The sequence below is a fragment of the Triticum dicoccoides genome, chromosome 7A (genome assembly GCF_002162155.2).
Source record: "Triticum dicoccoides isolate Atlit2015 ecotype Zavitan chromosome 7A, WEW_v2.0, whole genome shotgun sequence".
In the NCBI taxonomy this organism is placed as follows: Eukaryota; Viridiplantae; Streptophyta; class Magnoliopsida; order Poales; family Poaceae; genus Triticum; species Triticum dicoccoides.
The window spans coordinates 94,453,742-94,475,725 of NC_041392.1; the positions used below are offsets into that span (position 1 = coordinate 94,453,742).

General features: G+C 47.8%; 1 long non-coding RNA gene across 10 annotated transcripts in view; it reads right to left on the reverse strand.

The window, feature by feature from the left end:
* LOC119330172 overlaps positions 1 to 11,460 on the reverse strand; it is a 15,311-nt gene extending 3,851 nt beyond the window's left edge. Inside the window, exons 1-12 of one of the 10 annotated variants that reach the window (XR_005159936.1) lie at positions 10,534 to 11,457; positions 10,340 to 10,453; positions 10,079 to 10,191; positions 9,043 to 9,190; positions 8,347 to 8,531; positions 7,429 to 7,505; positions 7,156 to 7,301; positions 6,016 to 6,160; positions 5,763 to 5,913; positions 5,424 to 5,518; positions 3,001 to 3,174; positions 2,142 to 2,230 (exon numbers count right to left, since the gene is read on the reverse strand). This is a non-coding gene — a long non-coding RNA (uncharacterized LOC119330172). Of the gene's footprint in view, positions 1 to 2,141; positions 2,471 to 3,000; positions 3,175 to 5,423; positions 5,519 to 5,762; positions 5,914 to 6,015; positions 6,161 to 7,155; positions 7,302 to 7,428; positions 7,581 to 8,346; positions 8,532 to 9,042; positions 9,191 to 10,078; positions 10,192 to 10,339; positions 10,454 to 10,533 lie in introns of all 10 variants that reach the window. The other 9 variants (XR_005159938.1, XR_005159943.1, XR_005159937.1 and 6 more) reach the window with 9 other exon arrangements.
* Between the last annotated feature and the right edge of the window lie 10,524 nt (positions 11,461 to 21,984).

Here is a 21,984-nt window from a genome sequence, read left to right on the forward strand (position 1 = left end):
AGTTTCTTCGACGGCTCCGGCAAGAGCAAGGGGAAGGTCACCCCCGACGCATCCTCCTCCGCCGCCATCGGCGCCTGCCCGCCCTGCCAGGCAGCACCTGCACATACCGATGCACCAGGCGCGGCAGCACTGGCTATACAGGCAGCCGTTGCCGTACCCGGACGTCACGCTGCCGCACAACTGGCATCTGGATCCGCAACAAATCACGGTACCGCGGTAGCAGCAAGCGCACACCGAGGAGGTGCACAGGCGGTGGGAGATCCTCATGCCGGAGAAGCGCCGGATGCGAGCATACGCGCCGGACTCTCCCAATTGGGAGGTGTGGTTTGCCCTCGAGCATAAGGAGCAACACCGCGACGGCGTCCAGCAGCACCACACCAACTCTCCACCGACGCCCGTGGTCAAAGCCAGAGGAGGCTGCACGGCGGCCATGCAGACCTCCATCGAGGAGCGTCGCAAGGCGGAGGCGAAGGATGCGTACTAGCAGGCGAGGCTGGCGAAGGCCCTCGCCCTCTCTGCGGCCGGCGACTGCGAGGTGCCGTCGCCGCCGCCGAGGCTCACCCCCTCCCCCGACACCTATAAGGGCGAACCACCGCCGGCAGAGCCGACCGAGCGGCACGTCTGGACCGGCGAGCTGTGTGAGTGCTCCCAGCCCCCCAATCTAGCTCGGCATGACGCCGACGCAAGAGGCCGCGTACCTCGAGCATTGGAGGCAGCGCGCTGGCGGAGGAGCTTACCGACGGCGAGTGGCTAATGCAGAGGGAGCACGAGGAGGAACGTCATGCCGCACCGAAGCAGCCCAGCAGCAGGCGGTACAGCAGGGCGACGTGGCCCGAGCCTAGGAGGCGGCATTCCCTTGGGCTGGCTCGTCGCCTGAGTTGGTCGACCTCACCAGCATTGGTTCGGACGACGAGGACGCCTAGGGCACCATGCACGGCGGCACGGAGTTTTTTATTTTATGTTTAATTAACGTTTTAATGTAAATGTGGATTTTGGCAAGCGGTTTACCGGTTTTAATGCTTATTTATGTTTAAGTTAGAATGTGAAAGCTTTTTTTAACTCGGTGTTTAAAAAATATGGGTCGGGCCAGCGTTGGGTGCAAGCGCCGAGCTAAATGGAAAAACGGACACTGGTGTCCGCGCGGCTGCCCTAAATACCTTCCCTGTTTGGGTCGCCTGGTTGGAGTTGCTCGTTCTTACCCTAGATCACAAAATACCTTTCCTGTTGTCCCCGTCTATTGCCGAAGAGTACAGCGGGGGTTATTACTTATTAGTAAGTATTACTCCCTCCGTCCTATAATGTAATGTAAGACGCTTTTCCATACTAGTTTAGGTCAAAAAAGTCTTACATTATGGGACGAAGGGAGTACATTTTTCCCCACAATATCTGATATTCATTATTCTAAGGTAGCCAGGTTATTTGTAATGTACAGTTTTTCTGACAAAACTAGTACTGCATGTCCTAATCAGCCTACATTACAACGTGTTTGCACTGGATTTTTTTTTGAGTCAGATTCTCCAGTTTTGGTCCTTGCTACCATGTACTGTAATTGAGAGGTTTCCATCTTGTTATGGTGCTTATAATTCATAATGCAATCAATTTACTAGATGCTAATTTTTAGTACGTAACTGAATCAAAATTCTTGGCAGCATAGTACTACTGTATGCATGTGTTGGTTGGATTTGTTGTCGTGCTGACTTTGCTTGGACTAGTCTTTCGAGCATGCATTGGTTGTTGTACTAACTTTGCTTGGACTCGGTCTTACTTCATTAGCTAACATGCACATAGCTCTAAAATCTGTTATCGATAATATGGCTAGAGATAGATACGCTAAACCCTATGAACTAGGAATCATAGTAGCTTGAACATGATATCGAATCCAGGAACACCCTCTCATGACTCCAGGATGATCCTAGGATTGTCAGCATAAAATCAAAACATGTCGTCCTAATAATCAATTAACCCAAGTAAACAGTAGGAAAGTCATAACTGGAAGTCTATCATCACACCAAAATCATAACAGTTGGACCATCACATAATCAACCACGGCTCGATGGCCGGCCCGCAGAGCAGCCATAGCTCAAAGGCTAGGTCCAAGAGCAAGTGCGCAAAGGGGACACCAAGGAAAACCATGAACTTACCGGAACAGTTGTAGCCGGCCCGTCGCACGGCGGGAGGCCCACAGGCACCGAAACCGAGCATTCAACAGCTCATGTGAACTAGGACCAACCTGCTCATAAATCAAGATTAGTTCCTGCCAAAAATCCTGGATAATGAGAAAGATAAAATAAGGAATACATCAAAAACAAGACAGATGCATAGTAATTCTGAACACAAAGACTTCTGCAGAAAGGCAGGAGTCATGGGAAAAAAAGATTTTGAAGAGCTTGACTTCATCCATGGATGGAGCAAAAACAAAAACGTTTACAATTTAGCCAGCGATCTGGAGGCTTCTTCCATAGATAATAAACTGAAATTATAAGCCAAGAAAGAAACCAAACTTAGTAGCATGACAAACTGAGAAGGTGCAAAATGAGAAAAAAGGACACATAAGTGGAGTAAAAACACTGAACACAACAAAAGAAGATGTGGCTATACAACAAGAAAGGCAAGAGCTTTGGTGAGGGTAATGAATGCATCTAGCATGGGATATTGTTAAATAGCAAAAGACCAATTATAAATATTCTTTTACATTGCATAACTAGGATTGCATTACTTATTACTTCATTTGTCATTATACGATACATGATAAAATCAGAGCACAATGAGAACATAATCAAAGCAGAATAAAATACATCATAAAATCACATACAAGATCGAGCAAAAGAGTATGATAGCAGTTAGATGCATCAGATTGACACCATGATTTTCTCAAAAGGATGAATCCTACTACAAACATTGTTTGGATCAACTGAGAGGGAAAATGTTTTCGCCTGTACACCAAGCAGCCTGATTTTGGTGGGGGTGATGCGAAGACGGTGGAGGAGGAAGCGGTCGCACCTCTTGGTCTTAGGCGGCGGCGGCCATCTTGATCTGTAGTGCACACCTTTGTGCTGGCAGTATGCCAACTTGGTTGAACTCGCCCAGGAGCTTGCTGTCCGTTGCCATCTCACACTCACCTTACAACACACGGATACCCACTTGCGTCTTGTTGTCAGCGGCAGTTGGGAACACCTGCAGTTGAGAACATACATAGTTTAGTATGCTGCCAAAACAACATGGACATGGCAAGCAAGCTAATACAGATCAATGGAACAAATCGTAAAGTTCTTCCATTGTACTCCGAGAATGGAAAAACTTAATGTTCTACTTATTCCATGCCAAAATTCTTGTCTTAAATTTGTCTACACGCGGATGTATCTAGTCATGCCTAGTGTTAGATACAACTGTATCTAAACAAATCTAAGACAAGAATTTTGGGACGGAGGTAATATTATGAAAGGATGAATCAGTAATGCTACGGAGAAGCCATACATGACATCAGAAGGCACAGCCATAGCTAATGCTAATCAATTGCGGAATATGCTAATCATAGCTAATGCTAAGAAACAGAGCTGTGAGCTCGCTACTGTGTTCTCTGTTTACCCCACCCATGGGCATGAAAAATTGTATCAAAGCCACTGATCTTTATTAATCTAAAGCGTGGCGTATGATATCAGAACGGAAGAATGACAGTCCATACTCGCCTACATCACATGAGGAATACAGAAACACAGTAATCCTGGCCACTAATGTAAAGGGCATGCCTTTTTAGGGAGATAAAAGTCAAATACTACTAGGCGATTAATGAGACATCGAACTGTACGCCTGTACTCGATTTGGGTCAGATTTCAAATAATCCGCCGCGGGTGTTTCACTTATTCAGTGCCGGAACTTGCAAAAATTTAAACTTTCAGGGCTTTCGAATTCCTGAAAGGTCCACGAAATTGAAGTTGATACTTTTTTTGAAACTTTTGGTGCTTTTCATAAATTCAAACTTACAGAAAGTTGAAAAAAGTAAAACTTGGAACTTCTAAGTAAACTTCCGTCCAAACTTAAAAAAAATAAACTTTTGAGGTTTTCAAAATCCTGAAATGTCCAAGAAATGAACGTTCATATATTTTTTGAATTTTTTGGTGCTTTTCATAAATTTGAACTTACAAAAAGATAAAAAAAAATCTAAACTCTAGAAATTTTAGAACTTCTATTATTTTACCAATCGGGAATACAGAAACATAGTAATCCTGGCCACTAATGTAAAGGAAATGCCTTTTACAGAGAGAGAGAGAGAGAGAGAGAGAGAGAGAGAGAGGAGGGAGGGGGAGAAGGAGAGAGAGAGCGAGCGGGAGAGGGAGGGAGGGGGCGGGAGAGGGAGAGAGAGGGAGGGAGGGCCGCATACTAGGTAGTTGTTTTGCTGAAACAGATATAATCCCAGGAACCTACAGAGTAACATCAGTTTAATTTTTGTGTCCTTGAAGATAAGGAGGGTTCAGTTTGATTTCACAAGCTTATTTCAGACTAAACGGAGTTAACCCTAGCTAATAGGTCTCTTTTGTCTTCCTAAAAAGGGTTATTCAATGTTAGGAACAACTGATTTTAGGAGCATAGAAACCCATGCCTCCTAATCCAACTAATGTCCTCCTATTTATTCTGAAAGTAGCTCAATAGACAACACAGTTTTCAGGTCTCTAAACTCGTGCTTCCACCGCTATATGTTGATTTCTGATGCAACATAACCAGTAATCAAGAGATGTATGGTAAGTACAAACTTAGTTGACATGTGTAAAAAAATCATCACACATTATGTACAGATGATTTCACGATAACATTGTCGAACAAGAAAAACAGTATTTCTTAAGCTCAAGAACCGAGTGCTAGCTCGGTTGGCTTGAAGCTCACAGGTGTGAGCTCACCCACCCACGTTCGATCTACATGGAAGACGCATTTCTATGTAACTAACAGGCAGTTAAAGGAGGGGCTCTTCCCCTTTTAGCCAACATATTTTTTAATTCTTAAGCTCAACTTAATAACAAATGTTCAACAACTTACCATTTCATTTTGGAATTCTCTGTTAGTATCTACATGCACTGCCAAAGCTTTGGCAAGTAAAAAACCCACAAATAGAAAGAACATGTATATAGGATTCCCGCACAACAGAACAAGAATGACAAAACCATGTTCATAGTTTTTAGTTTGTGTAAGAAGAGTGATTGGTTTGATACCAATATTTGGCATTGCCAATAGTATTTGGCAAGCCAACATTAGGCAAAACTGGAAGTTGCCAAAAATTGGCAACTTGTTTTAGAGATGAGCAAGAACCAATTGGTAGCTAGCCAGTTTTTTAGATCTGCCAAGAATTGGCATGCCAGATGTTGGCATCAAACCATTCAGGCTCGAAAACCCTGCACATACTGTAGCTATACTGCAGCTAGTGAGCTACGTACCTCAGAAGCATCATGATCTTATCAAAACCAAGAACTGCAATAGCAACAATCACCCAAGGAGGCGGAAATCTGCCATTACCGTGCTTGTGAGCTTGCTGGAATGTGATAAAAAATTAAGTTCAAGTCAAAGACAATTCAATAGGGATCCATTTCACCCACTAGAAAAAAGAACGCATCGTCAGAAAATAAATTTTGAATCCACCCACTAGAAGAAAATACACAATCATAAATGATCCCATTTATGGAGGGGAGCAATAAATTCTTGAAACTGAAGATTCTCTGAATGCAACTCTCTAGAGGTATTCTATAGCTATTTACTTAAATGCAAAGGCATCACACCTGCCATTATTCCTCAAGAGAGTTCTTCTACAGAAAGAAATAAGAATCGACCACCGAAGGGGCAAGGCGGGAGGCGCGCGACTCGCTAGTGATGTACTCCCCCTGTACACGCCACACAGTTTACCACCATGTCCTTGGACTCAGCCGCATTCTGAATAAACAAGAATTATAGATGACTACACGAAACTGAAGAACAACAGTCTGAGAATACCGGCGCAAAGCATTGTTACTAGAGCAACAGTCTGAGAGTTACCGTTAGCAATGTATAATTTCTATGGAGCTTCTTTCACAACAATTCTGAACACTTTTTGTTTGTTTTCAAGCATCAGCTACTTTATAACTTCACAATCAAACTGCAAACATGGGCGGAACCGTGCTATAGAGGTGGATGATTATGACTGCAATAACGTTAGTCGAGTGAAACTGAAGAAATATTAAACGCTCTTATAGGGTCAACAGAAACTGTTCATTAACACACGCTCACTAGTGACTGGACATGCAAAGTATGTATCATGTCTATGAGAAACAGTGCATCCAAGCTCTAGCCATACAATTCCATATATCTGCATAACATTTGGTTATGTCTCAACCAATTACAGTTAGACAGGACAAAAACATTATACAGGCATGCAACAGTAAAGCACACAATTACAACTGCCAGCAGAAATTAGGGATGCAGCCATTAGTTCCTTGCATCAACCGTGGCGATCAAGTTATACATACCACCTCTATGAAAGATAGATACCTACAGTGGACCAGACCCACTAGTCGTGAAGAGCATTAAAGGGCGCAACATATTTATCTATCACAACCATAACTAATCAATTCTAATGCCGTCCAAATAATGAAATGACAGTCAATAGAGAGTTTCAATTTGAAGCTTGAAGTGTTGGGCATGAATAAACGCATAGCTAGGGTGAGACCCAAGGATGCCAATATGGAAATATACCGGTGGTTGTGACCGGAAAAAGAATACAAATAATCGACATCACGATACACATCCTTGCTGCTTCACTTGACAAAACTTAAAGCTCTTAACGCGCACACACACACATATGCTTGGTCGTTGACAAATAACCGAGCACAAGACAGATGAAGCATTGAGATGCTAGATTGCTAGTCCTGGGATACAAGGTCACATTCCGAGCCACACAAATGGTAGGGCGAACACAAGTATTTCTTTCAGCAATAGCAGCATTTGCTAGATACAGGAACTTTGGTAACCAGTAGTGTATCATTGCCTAGCCAATTGAGGCAACCAAGGCCAAAACCTAAGTAGCCATGCAACTAATGCCATGACCCAGAGCTATACGGCACAGCCGTGGCTCGCTGACCACAGGCCCAGAGCAAGGGGAAGAATGCAGGAGGAACAAGAGAAGCTTGGAGGACTCACCTTCAATGTATGTAGCTGAGGCCGAACCACGCCGTTGACGGTGATGAGATGCGGCAGGACCTACAACCGCTGACACACCATGGACCTTGGCCACCAACCCAATAAAATAATATGGCAGCGTTTCCATATCATCTAGCAAACTTTTCCTGGAAAGTTAAAGTAGCTTGATCAGCAAAAATGCAAAACAGAAACAAAAATAGCGCTGAATAGATGCACATTCAAGTTTATAGAAAATATGGCAGCTTAGTAACAGGAAATACTGAGAAATGCCACCTGTTTTGGAAACCGACGGATGCTCCCAACCAAGTATTGGTACAACTGCCTATCACCAACCACTAGCTCTCCCACAGCTGGAATCACAAAAGATTGGAACATCCACATGACTCAACTACAAGCACAAGATCCTTCGTCCTTTCTTTAGAACTCTGAAACACACAAATCCTAATTACTACTCCCTCCGTCCGAAAATACTTGTCTGAGAAATGGATGTATCTAAATGTATTTTAGTTCCAGATACATCCATTTTTATCCATTTCTCCTACAAGTATTTCCGGACGGAGGGAGTACCTCTGTACACTAATATAAGATGTTTTTGCAGTTCAAGCACACATCAATCAGAATTCAAAGACATACAACAAGTCCTACAGCAAAAGAACTCCTCAAAAACATCAAATGCGAACTTGCAAAACATTTGCGAGTTTGGTAATCAAATGCAAATATTTGCACAGATGGATACATCTAATTAGCAGCATACTCGGAACTCGAGAAATAAAGAACGCAACGATTGGTACATCAAGAGAAAAAAAATATGTCTTACACCAAGTCATGGCATACAACTGACGGAGAAGTGAAAAGGTATCCAAGATGACAGTTTATCTCAATTAGCATACACCCAAAAGTACATGCATAGCAAATCCCATGGATCGCTTGGTAAAGGGAAAACAGCAGGTATTTATCTCATGAATGCACAGCATATCCATCTCGTAGCCAGAGGGAATTGACTCGTTTATAACTAGCTAACAACAACTTTAGCAACTACCAAAGCATCATTCGCAAAGCTCAATCATGGCCAAACAGAAAAACTAAGTAGCCAAGGCACAAAGTACATGACCCAGAGCTATACAGAATAGCCGTGGCTCGATGACCACGTGCTCAGAGCAAGGGGAAGAAGAGGAACTCAGGAGCACTGACCTTTAATGTTTTAAGCCGAAGCCAAACCATGTCGTTGCCAGCACGGTGACGGTGGAGAGCCGGACAAAGATGAGACCGAGCCGAACCTACACGGCCAACTGCTGCATCTCATAGTACTGGCGGCTAGGATGGGTGGTGATCCTGCTTGTATCCTCACGACAAACTCGCGGAACTACAGCAAGAATCTGTGAGATCGAATTGAAGGCTTCAGTTAATCCCAATGAAAATGAATCAATGCAACAAAACTACAGAAACGCTATCGACCCCTACTGCCCAGGTTCTAAAAAATTCCAGTTTCCATTTGAACGGAGACAGAGACCTCTGCAGCTCCGCCTGAGGGGCAGGGCGGGAGCTGAAGAAGTATCCAAGACATCAGTTTATCTCATGAGCATACACCCAAAAGTACATGCATAGCAAATCTCATGGATCACTTGGTAAAGGGAAAACATCAGGTATTTATCTCATCAATGTACAACATATCCATCTCGTAGAGAGAGGGGAAATGACTCGTTTACAACTAGCTAACAACAACTTTAGCAACTACCAGAGCATCATTTGCAAAGCGCAATTGAGGCCAAACCAAAAACCTAAGTAGCCATGGCTCAAAGTCCATGACCCAGAGCTATTCAGAATAGCCATGGCTCGAAGACAACATGCTCAGAGCAAGGGGGAGAAGAGGAACTCAGGAACACTCACCTTTAATGTTGCCAGCACGTTGACGGTGGAGAGCTAGACGGAGATGAGACTGAGCCAAACCTACACGACCAGCTGCTGCATCTCACAGTACTGGCGGCTAGGGAGGGGGTGGCGATCCTGCTTGCATCCTGGCGACAAATTCATGGTACTATGGAAGAATATATGATATCAAATTGGAGGCTTCAGTTAATCCCAAAGAAAAAGAATCAAAAAATTGCAACAAAACTACAAAAACTCTAACGACCCATAGTGTCCAGGTTCAAATAAAAAATCACTCCATTTCTGATTGAAATTCTCACTCCATTTCTTGATATGAACATGATGCTATCTTGATAGTATAAATTAATTCATGGAGCATAAAGATTTCACGCAAGCATGGAAATATGTTGTTTTTATTCACGATGCAATAAAAACTGTGTTTATTAGTTAATCTAGAAAATGCAGTGCATCTCTTTCAACATTATGCCAGTTCTGATTTGTCATTGTGATATACCAAAATTAGAAGTGACGGCTACAAGAAGAAAATCATCTCGGCGTACCAATAAGAGAAAACAAGACGTCACATGTAAGACCAGAAGCACCATATCACGCATAATGAACGGCAGGAATGCAAATCCCTCAAGAACTTCCCTTGGAGAATGGCTAGAGATGTAGAAAGACAACAACTAAACCTACTACTGGACTCAACCATCGTCACAAGATCTCCTTGCCATTGAAATGAAGCATATGCTGCTGCAGTGGCACTCGAGTCTATCTCTGAAACGGAATTGCTCTGTTTTTTCCCTACGTTCCATCAAGGATTTGATCCAACATAGTTGTATTACTAGTTCAAGCAAGCAGGTACAAGTAATGAACTGAAACCAAATCCAAGCTACATGGATAGTGTCGGATTGGAACCAAACTAGATCCATCATACAGCTTGTGCAAGTGCTAGTGGACTGAAATGACCTCCATCACACAGTCCATTGACATTTGCAGCAGCTGTTGGCTAAAGGAGATTAGAAAGTGTGTGGGCAGAGGGAGAGGAAGGTGCTACCTTGTGCGGTGCATCGGCGTGGTCGGGCTGGACTCGACAATGTCCTCCTCGAGCTCGGGCGTAGGATTGCGCATGTCCACGTCCTCCTCGGCGTCGTCAATGTGGTGCGTCTGCTGCTTGGAATCGAACAAATCGCAAACCGGTCACATACAACAATTATTGTGCGATTTCTGTATGACAAAGCAATCCAGCCCCGCTCGCCTCTCGAGTCTTTTGCATATAATGGCTCGATCTGCGGCAGTGGAAGGGAGCGGAACCAACCTGTAGAGAAGGGAGTCGATGTGGTTGTTGCAGCAGGTTCCTTTCGTCACCAGCTCCCATTCCAACCCATCATCATACATCATACGTCATACATCATCCATCTACTAGCTGCCCCTGGTACAAATACAGAAAACAGATGGTTCTTTAGGAGATGGATGAGGAGTAAGATGAGGTAAATGAGTGATGTGACATACCTTGAACGGAGACAGAGACCTCCTGCCTGATGGACCTCTGCAGCTCCACCTGAGGGGCAGGTGGGGAGTTGAAGAAGAGTCCCCCATCAGCGAACCGCGGTTGAATCGAACAGAGACAGGGAGGCAGGGAGAAGAGTAGCAGCGGAAGCTCCATTTCGCGGCACCAGCAGGGTCGGTAAGAGCAGCCGAAGAGCGGCGTCCCGAGAGAAGAAGCACCCAGTGGCCGCCCCCTCGGTCCTCCTCTCCCGGCGGAGCCCAGCTCGACGACGGCGCGCGTCCGGAAGTCCGGACGCGGCCATGGCGCCGCCTGGCCTGCTCCGAATCGATCTGTGGCGTCCCGGCTGGAGAGTGAGAGACGGTGAGTGGCGGGCGGCGTCGGTGGGTGAAAGGGCCGTGCCCTGGGTGGGTGGGGCTCGTCGGTGGCTTGGGTGGTGGAGCGGCGGCGATGGGGGCAGAGGGAGGGGAGGATTGGAGCGGGAGAGGAGGGAGGGAGAGAGAAAGAGAGAAGAGAAGAGGAGGCTCGTCGTGCTTCTCGTTCTCCGCAGCGGCCGTCGTCGCTTCCTTGAAGGTGGGTGGGAGGAGCGGCGGCGGCGGCGGCGGCGGCGTGGGATTGGGGATTAGATTAGTCTCTTTTTTTCTTCGGTTCGGTCCGCTTCGCAGCAAGGCGTGGCCGCCTCTAGCAATTTCCCGCTGCACGTGTCAGCCTGGGCGAGTGGGGGTTCATCCATCCCGAAGCGAGAACCCCATATGCCTGCTTCACAGTGCTCCAAAAATTGCATCGAAGTTATTGGCGTCGAGGCTTAGCAGACGGATGCCGGAGCTCGTCAATGTAAATCAGTCAGCTTTCATCAAGGGAGGAGCATATACGACAATTTTTTGCTGGATAGACAGATGGCTAGGAGGCTGCGTAAGAAGAAGGTCAAGGGGTTGCTTCTCAAACTAGATATTACCAGAGCCTTCGACTCGCTGTCATGGCTCTTTCTCTTCGAGGTTTTGAGGGGTAAGTGGTTCTCGGAAAGATGGCTATCGTGGTTAGCAACATTACTTTCAACGGAAACATCTAGAGTGCTGGTAAATGGATGCGCAGGAGAGAAGTTCACACATGCATGTGGGCTCAGGCAGGGGGACTCGCTATCGCCGTTTCTATTCATGATTGCAATGGACGTGCTCACGGCTATCATTAGTAAGGCGCATGAAAACCAGGTGCTGGCGAAGGTTGTGGACCGATGCAAAGGCTGTCGCTATATGCTGACGATGTAGTGCTCTTCATCAAACCGATGAGATCGGACTTGGCTTTTGTCAAAGAGGTGCTCAACATCTTCGGGGCCGCTTCAGGGCTACGGGTGAACTTCGTGAAATCATCAGCTATTCTGATCCGAGGAGAAGAGGAGGATGAGGAACGGTTGCGGAATACTCTACCGTGGCAGATCGAGACATTTCCGTGCAAATACTTGGGACTGCAGCTGAGCATCAAATGCCTCATGAGATCGGACTGGCAACCAATTGTGGATGCGGCCCTTCGAATTCTCCCAGGTTGGCAAAGGGGGATGGTGACAAGGCCGGGGCGACTCATTCTTGTCAACCAAGTCATGCGTGCGCGGCCAACGCACCACTTGATAAATCGCAGAAGCTCCAAAATGGGTTGTGGAGAGGGTGAACAAGGGCTGACGTGCGTTCTTCTGGGCCGGCTCGGAAGAGATCCATGGAGGAAAATGTATGGTTGCTTGGCAGAGAGTGTGTAGGCCAAAAAAATTTGGCGGGCTGGGTGTGATAGACCTACACAAGCATGGCATTGCCCTTAGAATGAGATGGGAGTGGTTGAAAAGAACGGACCAGTCGAGGCCATGGAAGGGGTTGTGCAACATGATTGACAAGCAGGCTCAGGAGGCGTTCAGGAGGCGTTCACGAGCATGGTCAGATGGCAGATAGGAGATGGCTCGCATATGCTATTCTGGAAGGACAGATGGGTAGGAGGCCGCATTGCCTAGGAGATTGCGCCTCTACTTGTGGGGGAAGTTAGGACGCAAGTGGCTAATAGGAGGTTGCTAAGAGACGGGCTATATATGCATGCTTGGACTAATGACATAGGAGGAGAGTTAGACATGGAGGGGCTGGCACAATTCATCAGACTATGGGGCATTTTGATCGAAGTTCAGTTGACACAAGAGCTGGAAGATAGGCCAATATGGGCTTGGAGCTCCTCTGGGAAGTACACTGCAGCCTCGACTTATAAGATGATGTGTGAGGGGGGGGGTCAGATTCCAGGCGGCAGCGACGATATGGAAGTGCTAGGCGCCGCTAGGATGAAAAATATTCATGTGGCTCGCCTTACTACACCGGCTATGGACGTCAGACTGGCGCATGCGGCATGGGCTGCAAGAGACGACCTCACCATGTTATCTTTGTGACCAGGAGGAGGACATGGTGGAACATATACTGATGCAGTGTGTCTTTGCCAGGCAGGTCTGGCATCAATGCTTTTTGGAGACGGGGATCAGTTCGTCGCTCATTCCAACAGGGCAAGCAACGCTCCAGGATTGGTGGGCTGCAGCTAGGAAACATGTGACCAAAACGCAGCGCAAGGATTTTAATGCTTTTGTGATGCTAGTGTGCTGGTGCATATGGAAGCAGAGGAACGTGAGAGTCTTTGGTAGGAACGATATATGTAATGAGCGTGGCACGGTGCATCTCATTATGAGAGAGCGACACCTTTGGGCGATCGCGAGAGACGGTGGAGCACTACCTAGTCGCGAGTAGTCTGCTAGGTGGGTAGGAGGAGTGAGTAGGCTCGCCGTGTGTGAGGCCTGCGTCTTGTAAAAACTCTTGTACATATCTTCTATCTTCTATAAAGCTAAGGTACGCTTTTGGCGTACTCTTGAAAAAGAGTACCATCGGACCTTCCAAGCTCTCTCACCAATTTGAAAGATCCAACCATTCGTTGTAATCTCTTGACGCGTTTTGAGCCGTCCGATCTCGCTTCCGGACGATCTTGGCCGCCGGATCAAAAAAGGGAGTTGTAGCAATGAAGCTTCCGAGCTCTCTCAGCGATTTGAAAGTTCCGACCGTTCATTGCGTTCTCTTGATGTGTTTTGAGCCGTCCGATCTTCCTTCTGGATGATTTGGGCTGCCGGATCAGAAAGGGAGTTGTAGCAATGAATAGTTTCATTCTTCACCAAATCTCTCGTGTCACCGTCGCTATTCCCGTGCCCCGTCGAGGGCATTTTTGTCATTTCTCATACTCGACGCCAGATGCTTTCCCCTGGTTCGCAGCCTCATCCCCAATCGGGTGAGACGGCTAGAGTTTTCTCACCCTCCCGCACTTCTCTCTCCCCCCCATCTCTCGCTCCTCTTCTTCTGTTCGGCCCAAGCTGTCGCTGCTCCTCTGCGCCTCCCTCCTCCTCCTCCTGGCCGTCCCTTATGCTAGCCCCTTGCGGCCATGAAGGGCGGCGACCATGAAGGGTGGCGCTCGGGCTCTTGGGGTGAGGCTAGAAGGCCAGGCGGAGCACGCCTATAACACCCCGGTAGTCAAGCTACAGTAATCACACACTAATGATGCCATGTCATCGTAATTGATTTGCTAAACCTCACTTTGATCCAAACCGGATTCAAATTAAAATTTTAAATTAAAGACAAAATGATTATTTTTCTATTAGTAAAACTAAAATCTCTATCTAATAATAAAGCAAATTGGGTTTCGGCGGTCTGTCACGCACTTTTGCAGAAAACCCCCTGCGTTTTCTATGAATTAACCTGTGGTACACACTTAAGTCATAACCGAAGCGGTATTTTACATTTTTACGGAAACCCCCCTGACGTATTAGATAATTCACCCGCCGATCATATATAAGTCAAACAAATGTTTTTCTAAATTATCCATATCTTTTAAACCGTAACTCCGATTTTAACATGTTATATATGAAAATTGATTAGAAAAATATGTAGAATCTGAATATGATGTTATTTTGTTTGTTAAATATTTTTTTAAATACAAATATTTTTCTTAATTATCCATATCTATTAAACCGTAACTCTGATTTTAACATGTTATATATGAAATTTGAATAGAAAAATATGTAGAATTTGAATATGATGTTATTTTTACCTATTAAATATTTTAAAATATTATTTTAAAAGCAAACTTGTAACCTATAGGGCACGTCCATTTTTTTGTACCGTGACGATTTGGATTGCAAATAAACAACCACTAAAATCATAAAGAGACGAAAGAAAACATCGATAACCATACATGAGCACCTCTGAAAGAACTGGTAGGGGAAAAACAACATTCAAACACACTTTGGTTTGTGTGAACACTAAGGCCACTGAAGGTGAGAAGGAGGATAAGCGGCAACACAAAGATGATACCTCGCTAAAATAAAGGGCATGAACATATTATGGTTATTGGGTTAAGAGTGTGTTATTTTTTTCTCCCGTTGCAACGCACGGGCATATGTGCTAGTGTTGGTAATACCTCATAAACCCCTAAGTATTTGTCTTGAAGAAATCACCCATTATGGAATTACCAAACTGCCCCTAGCCTAGAATATTTTTAAAGTGGCCCAACAACACTTATTTGAACCATTTAACTGCAAACATAATTTGAATAAATTCAAACCTCTTTTTCTAGCAGTACTAAATAATGCCTACTATTTGTTTTCACAAGTTGTATACTTAGTCTTTTGGTGGTCAATCAAATAGAAACATTAGCTAAAAATAAAAAAATAAAAATGTAAAAAAACAAGAAGGCCTACCTAACTACTGTGCATCTGGGCCCTCGTGGCCACAGAGCACTATTGGCCCAGCCCAGGTGTGCCTTCCCTTACCTCCTCGCTACAGGGGGACACAGAGGCCGTGGCAGTCATCCACCGGCACCACGGCCGCGCCTGGCCACGTGCCGGCCATCCCCGGCCACCCCCGAGCGGATAAGCCCCCCCCACGGACACTCACTCTCACTCTCACCCCCCGGCGAAACCCTAGAATCCCCCCTCGTTCCCCACGCTCACTCCTCTCCCTTTCTATCTCGTCGACCGAGCGGGGCGTCACCACATCATCGTCAATCCCGCGACCACCGGGCATCGTGTGTCGTCCTGTGTGTTGTCCAGGAGATTCGTTGGGCTCGTCTTCATGATCCGCGCCACGAGATCGAGGCCGACGAGCACCCGCAACCGTTCCCGCCGCAGGGATCCTCCACGGCCGTCACCTTGTTCCGCCTCTCCGACTCGTCCCCGGTCGTCCTCGAGCTCGCCACCAACCTCCCCGGGGTGAGCCTCCATCGATTTCCCCCTTCTCCCATCTGTTCGTTACTGAGCAGCGCCGCCCAAGCTCTGGCCGAGCTCGCTCTCACCGCGCCGTCCGTGCCTCGTGTGGTCGTGCGCCACCAATGCCCTAACCCTCCTGGACGTGCTCTGCCGTGAACCGAGCACGCCTGTGTACCTGCCCCGCGCCCATGCCGCCTATGCCTCGATCGATCGTTGCGCCCGCACCCGCGCTCGCCCCGCCTCCGCCACGCGCCCGCCCCGGGTGCATCCGCCTGCGCACTACTGCCGGCTGCTGCTGCCTGATGGCGCTCGCCCCTGCCCGCACTTGCGCCGCCCACAGCCTCTGCTGCAGCCCGACCCAGCCATGGCTCCGCCGTTTCCATTGTCGGCCTGGATCTCAACTCTGACCACCTGTGTGCCTGCTGCCACCACCCACCTACGCGGTTCGGCCTCGGGAGCACGTAGGACCAATCCAGACCTCAAATGGTGGCCGGAGGCGACATCACGGTCATCGCCGGCGTGCATCGTCTCGCCGTCATTAGCGCGTCGAAGTTCCGATGACACGACGTTTTAATTAGCCCTGATTTAAGGCAAACTCCACCGCACGACCCCAAACGGACGTCCGGATTGGCCAGATTTTGTCCCTTTGGAGCGCCGATGGGTTCGCCCGTGTCCGGCTTTGTCAGATGGGCCGTGCGTGCGCGCACCGCGCGGCCGCACCCCAAATCGTGTCCGGGGTGGACGTGAATAAAAAAAATATAAAAACTAGAATGAAATAACTAAAAAACTAAATAAACACATTTTAAAAAACATAAAACATATATAGGGGCCGGCCACAAAACGGCGCAGTTTCCACGGCCACTTAAAAGACCCAGTTTCATAATTAACATATAAAAACAAAATAAAAAATGCCTCCCGCGCGCTCCTGCCGCGCCCGTCGGTGCCATGGCCGTCGACGTCTTCACTGGCCGCCGGAGTTGTCGTCGTTGCTAACAAGGTCAATGTAGGCCGGCGGCGTCCACAGGTGGGCCAGAGGTGCGTGGTGGACGGGGGCGGGCTGGACGGCCGGAGGTGCCTGCACCACCTCCTCCTGTGGCGACGCCTCCCGCTTCGGTGACCGCGGCGGAGTGGGGCACCAGTTCACGCCCACGCCGGAGGCCATCTCCGGAGCAGTGCAGGACCAACCCCACCCCTGGCCCAGCAGCTGCTGGAACGCGGCCGACGGGTCCTCCTCCATCGCCTCCTCCCTCCTTTCCTCCTCCACGGCCACTATTTGCAGCTCGGGGAAGGCGACGTCGCCGGCGGCGGAGAGTGCCATGGCCTCCTCCAGGCCGTCCCACTGCCGCTCGTCGTGCGTGTTCATGGAGTCGTCCATGACACGCTGTAGGAGATGGGCCTCCTCCTCCACTGTCATGCGAGGAGGTGGAGGGGGCGACAGAGAGGGCGAAGGCGACGGCGTGGGCGTCAGGCCGCGCACCCTCGTACGCCCGCGCGCCTCTGCACGTGGCCTCCGTGGCCCCGCCACGGTGCCGGCGAAGTACGACGCGTACCGCATGTCGTGCTCGTCCTGGAGCCATGTGTCCCACAGCGGGGAGTCGGGGGCATACCTGTGGTCGTAGTACATGTCGTCGGGGAGGAGGCGGCGGCGGCGTGCGATCTCATCGCGCCGGGGACGGCCGGTCGGCGGCACTGGCGGGATGGGGACCCGGTCCGCGGAGAGGTGCCATCCGTTGGGGAGGTGGGCGTCGCTCCACGGGACCGGCGTCCTCGTCTCCCAGTACCTCCGGCACACGTCCGCGCAGATGTACCACCGGTCGCGGTAGCCGGCAGGCCTAGGGGAAATGGTGAAGGGGGCCGGCGCGGGGCTCGACGGGAGGAGCGCAGCGGTGACGCGTTCTCCTCCTCCTTCACGGATCTGCGGCGGCGGCCCAAGGAGGAGCCGGCCTCGCGGTCGTGCTTCCCCTTGTGAAAGTGCAACTATCCCTAGGTGGTTTTGGTAATTCATAACAACATATAGCTCATTGAGCTAATGCTATTCCAAGATGATTATTTCAGGAAAGCTCAATGATTGGCATGGCATGGATGGTGAAAGTGGAACCCTCAAAATGCTAAGGACAAAGGATTGGCTCAAGCTCAAAATCTCAAGACTCTTCATTTTATATTTTAGTGATCCAAGATCACATTGAGTCTTTAGGAAAAGCCAAGATCCAAGAGTAGAGACCATCAAGAGAACTGGAGCAGATCAAAAGAGGAGCTGTGGTTATGCCCCTCAGATCCAAGAGTTGATTAACTCAAAGATGGGCACAGGCACATACTTATTGGACAAGGAACATTTGCCTATTCATCCAGATTTTGAAGACAATCAGGTCGTCATGAACAAGGATGATCCATCATCAGCTCATGCTCAAGCATAGAAGGAGAAGGCAAGGAAGGAGAAAGCTGCCAAGATGCCAACTCAAGAGGAGGCATCTGAGTATTTCTTGAAAACCAAGCAGGAGTAGCTTAGTTACTTGATTGCATCTACACTGAGGATTGAGAAAGGACTGGCCACCCTCACTCAGAATCAGGAGAGCTTAGAGAGAATCATAGAACAAAAGTTCTATAACTTGGATGTCAAAGTAACAGAGATTCAGTCTGCAGTGGAGCAACTTCAAGATGACATGCAGGAGAGGAAAGGGAAGACTACAACTGATGCATTTGCCAGAGTGCCACGAGCTCAGAGGTCAACTGCAGTGCCAGTTCCTGACACCAGAGCCACCACCTCAGCTCCAGCCACAACACCAGCCCAATCATCTCCAGCATTGTAACACCCTCGATGCGACTATAGCTCCCACGTGTCGAGGCACGACTTAGAGACATAATCGCATTGAAGGCATATGTCGCAAGTTAGGCAATCTTCACAAACATCCCATGTAATGTAATAATAAAAGGGGAGAACATAGTTGGCTTACACTCGCCACGTCAATCAAGTACATAAATAACATTACATCAACCAAAACACTCATGGCCCGACTACGGCGCCAAAATAAAAGAGAACCCAACATGCGACACGGTCCCAATCACCCCCAACTGGGCACCACTACTGATCATCGGGAAAGGAACACATAGTATCGTTGAGAGTCTTTGTCGAACTCCCACTTGAGCTCGTACGCGTCTCCTGGAGCGGAATCATCAGGCCCTGCATCTAGTGTAATAGTAATCTGTGAGCCACAGGGACTCAGCAATCTCGCACCCTCGCGATCAAGACTATTTAAGCTTATAGGTAAGGCAAGGTAAAATACGAGTGGAGCTGCAGCAAGCGACTAGCAAGTATGGTGGCTAACCTATTCGCAAAGGAGAGCGAGAAGAGCAGGCAAAGCACGAGCGAGAAACTAGAGAACAACCTGTGCAAACATTACTCCAACACCGTGTCCACTTCCCGGACTCCGCCGAGAAGAGGCCATCACGGTAACACACTCTGTTGATTCATTTTAATTAATTAAGGTTCAAGTTATCTACAACCGGACATTAACAAATTCCCATCTGCCCATAACCGCGGGCACGGCTTCCGAAAGTTCAATCCCTGCAGGGGAGTCCCAACTTAGCCCATGACAAGCTCTCACGGTCAACGAAGGAATAGACCTCCTCCCAAGATGTTCCGATCAGACTCGGTATCTCGGTAACTCAAGACACTTCGACAGGTTAAAACAAGACCAGCAACACCGCCCGAATGTGCCGACAAATCCCGATAGGAGCTGCACATATCTCTTTCTCAGGGCACACTCAGATGAGCGCTCCATACAACTAAAACCAAACCTCGAGTTTCCCCGAGGGGGCGCTGCACAGGACTCTAGTTTGGACCAACACTCAGAGGAGCACTGGCCCGGGGGCTTTAAAATAAGATGACCCGCGGGCTTCGGAAACCCGAGGGAAAAAGAGGCTAGGTGGCAAAAGGTAAGACCAAGGTTGGGCATTGCTGGAAAAGCTTTAATCAAGGCGAACTATCAAGGGGTTCCCATTATAACCCAACCGCGTAAGGAACGCAAAATCCAAGAACATAACACCGATATGACGGAAACTAGGGCGGCAAGAGTGGAACAAAACACTAGGCGAGAGGCCGAGCCTTCCACCCTTTACCAAGTATATAGATGCATTAAGATAGCAAGATAATATAATGATATCCCAACAAGTAAATAAAAGATGTTCCAACAAGGAACGGCCTCCGATCTTCACCTGCAACCAGCAACGCTATAAGAGGGGTTGAGCAAAGCGGTAACATAGCCAATCAACGGTTTGCTAGGACATGGTGGGTTAGAGGTTTGACATGGCAATTGGGAGGCTGACAAGCAAAAGGTAGGCATCGTAGCATTGGCATAGGAAAAGAACGAGCAAACTAGCATAGCAAAGATAGTAGTGATTTCGAGGGTATGATCATCTTGCCTGCACAGTTGTCAGAGTTGACTGGATCCTCAAAAGCAAACTCAACGGGCTCCTCGTTAGCAAAATCGTCTCCCGGCTCTACCCAAACAAGACAAATAAGCAACAAGGACACAATCAACCATGTGCAAGCTCAATCAACACGATGCAAAGATGATATGCTATGCGGGATGCAAAATGCAAGATATGACAGGAAATGCATGAAACTGGCCTCAACTTGGAAATCCAAGGGTGCCACTAGAAAGATGGGATGAAATCGCTTGAAAACGATATAAAGAACGCCGGAATCGGAGTTATGGTTTGGAAATGGCAAGCGATTCAAATATGACACCGGTCTGCGATTTACAGCAAGTAGGCATCTAAATGCAATGAAATGAACACGCTACAGCAGCCAAACATGACAACAAAATACATGGCAGGGATGCACACAAGATGCTTAACAAAAGTCTAGCACTGAGCTACGGCCAAATCATCCATTAGGGGGTTCAAACAAGCATGGCAAAAACGCAAATGGTAAAACAGATCTCAGACTTAGTGAAATTAACACTTGTCTGGAATTTCAGATCATATAGCCCTCTTCGGCGCAACAAAACAACATGCTACAGGACCTGAACATGACAAAGAAAGACATGGCATGGAGCTACTCAACAAGCTTAACAAAATTCCCTTAATGACCTTGAGCCAAAAGGGATCACAAAATATACTAACAAGCACACGAACATAGCAAAAACATAATCAGTTTTCATACTTAGTGAAAACTGGGACATGCTGAAATATAACTCACGAAGGCATGTTTACGAGCTCGATGCACTCACCACGGTGCAAGTCATGGCAATACAAGCATACATCCACTAAGAAGGCACAAAATACAAGCTAGACATGGCAAGAACAATGGCATAGCATGCACGGACCAACTACAACATCACCGGCAAAATCGCAAACAAGTTGACGATCTGCCCAGATTCGCAACAAAGCAAAAGTAGAGCTCTATTGACTCAAGCTAGGGTGCTCCATAATTGCAAACAAAGACATGGATGGATAGAGCACTACAAGATTAACAAAACTCCTTTACTGATCATCCTCAAAAGAGGCACGGATCACTAGGAAATAGCATGAATATATGGCATCATGAACTAAATAATCCCAGACAGTGAAAACTACTGTCCCTGAAAACAGATTTACCGGGTGCCTCACTTTGCAAGCTTGTACAAGTCACCACACACATCCTAAAAATGCATGGGTTGCACCTCTGGATAGATGACAAAATCCTTAACAAAACATCTATAGGACTCACGGGCATAGCATGCACACATTAATCATGGCAAAAATGACAAAAGTCTAAGATGAACTAGCAGATCTGACAATTAACTCATGAAGCCTCCTTCTAACAGCATTTCGGGCACCAAGATGAACTCTAATGAAAATGATGCAATGGAATTAAATGATGTACTCATTGATACGAACATTTTGATATGCTATATGTCCAAAACGGAGCTACGGATGCGGAGATACGGCATGTCAAAGTAGGCATAAAATTTAGGGTTCGGAGGAAAAAAGCCAACCCTAAACCGATCCGGATCTGGATCTGCGCGCAACCCGAGGTTCGCCGGACTTCGAGCTCCTGTTCGCCGGAGTTCTTGCCGGAGTAGAGGAGGAGGCCGGCCGGGGAGAGGAAGGGGCCGGGGCAGCTCCGGTGGAGCGGGCCGGAACGGGGCGGTGGCGGTGCGGCCTTGCCGGCGCGACGGCGGAGGCGGCTGGCGCCGGCCGGCGTCGGGAC